The following is a 3,293-nucleotide window of genomic DNA, read 5'->3' as shown; positions in this document are numbered from 1 at the left end:
GGTGGGGGGTGGAAACTAATAGCCTTGAGCTGAATGTGCAACCAGGTGCATTTATGCAGGAATAAAAAATGTCAATAGAGCTTCCTTCCATAATATTGCCTGTTTCACTGGCACAGAACACTGTCCTTTGACTTGTGGACATAAATTCAGTTCACAGAGAGCAGCGCAACTGAGGAATGATTAATATAACTTTCATCTAGGTTTTGCTCGACTTGCTGTGGCCTTGGGTCCTTTAATAGTCAAGGAACAATGGAAAAAAAAATGTAACTCTGCATGTCCTTCAAGTAAAATGTTTCCATAATGGATTCTCATTTCGCAGATATATTTATACATCCTTCGCAGCAAAAGCTTTGCCCTTCTTATACCTTTCAGAAGCGAGTTAATGAAAAACTTTTCCAGATCACTGGATTACAGCACGTACAACAGCTCAGCTGCTCAGAAGTTTTATTTTATTAATCAAGCGATTCAGGTTGCTCTTAATTCAATTGCCTCATTGTTTCTCAGGTATGTCAATCAGTGCGCCTCCCTTGTCTTTAAAGCAACAGAGGAGTTATCAATTCTGGCACCATTAAAACGCCAATGTCTTATTTCTGCTAAATGGCAGAGGAAAGATAATTGGCATGTGTGCACGCATATTAATTAACTGATAATGAGACGATAAGGCCTACCCCCTCTACCTGCAGATGTGGAACCACTAATCAATTGGCAGTGGAATGGGGGTAAAAGCGTGCTTCTTTTATCCCACTACTGAAATTAAAAACCTATTTAGCACCACGTTTTCCACCAAAGTGCTTTTCATTTATCTTCCCCAGCACATTATTCAATCACACTTTCCATTTGTGTAATGGTAATATTTTCATGTAATTTTTTTCCCCCCACTGTCTCAGAGATGGATATTTTTGATATGCCTTTGTAAAATGGCTATTCCATTCCAGCTTCATTCACTGGCTGGTAATAAACTTACAAGCTATCTTTCAGAATAAATGTCTTCAGCAAATGGATCCTGGCTCGGATGTCTCACAGCAGTGGAAAGATTGCTTCTGCTCCCTGGTGGCGTTCGTGGGAACTGGCTGACTGGTTGCTCGTGCTCCCTGGTGGTAAGAACCACAAAATGCAAGAGCATTTCTTTTCTTTTTTTAATTATGGAAGCAATTTTTCTGCAGTGTAAATACTCACCGTGTCTGACAGAAAAACGCCAGCAGTCCTGTGACATGCACAGCATCCCGTCTACTAAAGGTCCCTAAAGGTCTGTGTGCACGAGCAAAGAGGAGAAAAGAATGAAGGAGTCACAAAGCAACAAGCTGGGTACACAACACCTGTATTTACCACAACATGATGTCTAGATAATGAACAGTTGGATTTTTTTCAAACGGGTCTGAACCTGAGTGTTGATAGACAGTGGTGCTGACAGGCCCTCCTTCACCCTCAGACAGGCCAATCTGTGTACACAGCATCGCAGACAGCGCACAGCCCATTTGTCATGTCAAGCAGCCTCGGGGAGACGTGGCAGTCAAGTTACAGAGGTGACTGTATCAAAGTGACCCCCATGCACTGGGCATAAATTGCTCGCAACACGAGGAGGGCTATACCCTTGTTCCCTGGTGAAACTGAAAGGAGAATGAAACGACATTGGCTAATAAGTCAAACACTTCATTCAGATAAAATTTAGGTAATTTGACTAACTCTGAGACGAGTTGACTATGATGACACTCAACCATAGCTGTCCTTCGTTTCCATCCATTCATTATCTTTGACCCGCTTCTTCCATTTTTGGGTCATGGGGGTCACCGGTGCCCATGTCCAGAGATCACTGTGCGAGGGGCAGGGTACACCCTGGACAGGTCGCAAGCCCATCACAGGGACACATTGAGACAAACGAGACAAACAACTATTCACTCTCTCACTCACACCGAGGGACAATTTTAGAGTTATCAATCAGCCTAACATGCATGTTTTTGGTCTGTGGGAGGAAACTGGAGTACTCGGAAAAAACCCACACACGCACGGAGAGAACATGCAAACTCCACCCAGAAAGGCTCCCGGACCAGGATTTGAACCGGGGACCTGCTCGCTGAGAGGCAGCAGCTCTACCAGTTTTGCCACCATGCTACCATTTACCTGATGTATTTAAATTTAAATGTGTACGCATCCTTTATGACTGTCTATTGTTGTCCACTGTTGTCATCAGTCTTTGTTAAAATTCAGGTCTCTTGTAAATGAGTCCCTGAGGCTCAGTGGGATTAACCTGTATAAATAAAGGTTGAATGAATGCGTGCAGATTATATTTGTATGAAGTTACCACCTTCAAACCTCCAACAGGGTTGTGAGTGCAGGTGGCTTTATTCTCTGTGACAACCTTGAGAGCTCAACCTTGTGGTGTTTGCTAACCTGACCATGTCCTGGTTTTATTTTACAAGCCTTTGTCTGCAGGATTATGTTGCCTTTTCACAAAACCTTCCTGAGCAACACTAGTTGAACATTTACCCTGAAGTGTGCCGAAGCAGAGTTAGCAATAAACACTGAAACAGACTTGGGTTACCAAACTTCCCACAGTGTAGTTTTTATCTTCAAAGTTCATGCTCAATAATCCAGGTAAAAATCCAACATAGTTCAGTCAGGGCATCTGGACAGTCTTTCTCTTTGTTTTTCAGATGTTTTGTCCTTCATCCAAAGGACTTCATCAGTCCGAGGAGCTACAAACAAACTCAGTCCCACAATCAGCACACTAGTGGACCAAACAGTTTGCTGCTGATAAGATGGTTTCTGGGGACCACCCTCTCCCCCGTCTACTCCTCTCAGGCAGCCATAGCCAAAGTGGTTCAAAACATCAAAGCTCTGTTCATCAACTGATGAAGTCCTTTGGATGAAGGACAAAACATCTAATAAAAAGAAACCATCCAGATGACTGAACATTGTTGAATGTTTTTCTTCATTTTCACAGTGCATTAATTCTTAACCTTATCAGCCCAAATGGAGTTTACCTTGATTTTACACACACACAGACATTATTGCCTGCTTGGGCAATAATTAAAATCAAGAGAAGCAAAATAGGAGCTGAACAACAACATAGTGCAACAGAGAAACATTCTTAAAAATCTTCCAAATACCTCCACAGGTCATGCAGGTAGCTTCTGAAAACTGCTGAGGTGTTAATGTTTGTGTCCACGAACAGAAGCAGATTACACCCCCGAACTGGAGCCATGTCAGGAGAAAATTGTTGACTTCACTTTACTATTAAGAACTGTTTTAAAACATAATAAAACCTACAAAAGTTTGGAAATCAGGTACAGGTA

The sequence above is a fragment of the Nematolebias whitei genome, chromosome 2 (assembly GCF_014905685.2).
Source record: "Nematolebias whitei isolate Nwh7 chromosome 2, NemWhi1, whole genome shotgun sequence".
Taxonomy (NCBI): Eukaryota; Metazoa; Chordata; class Actinopteri; order Cyprinodontiformes; family Rivulidae; genus Nematolebias; species Nematolebias whitei.
Note: the sequence above shows the minus strand (reverse complement) of the source record.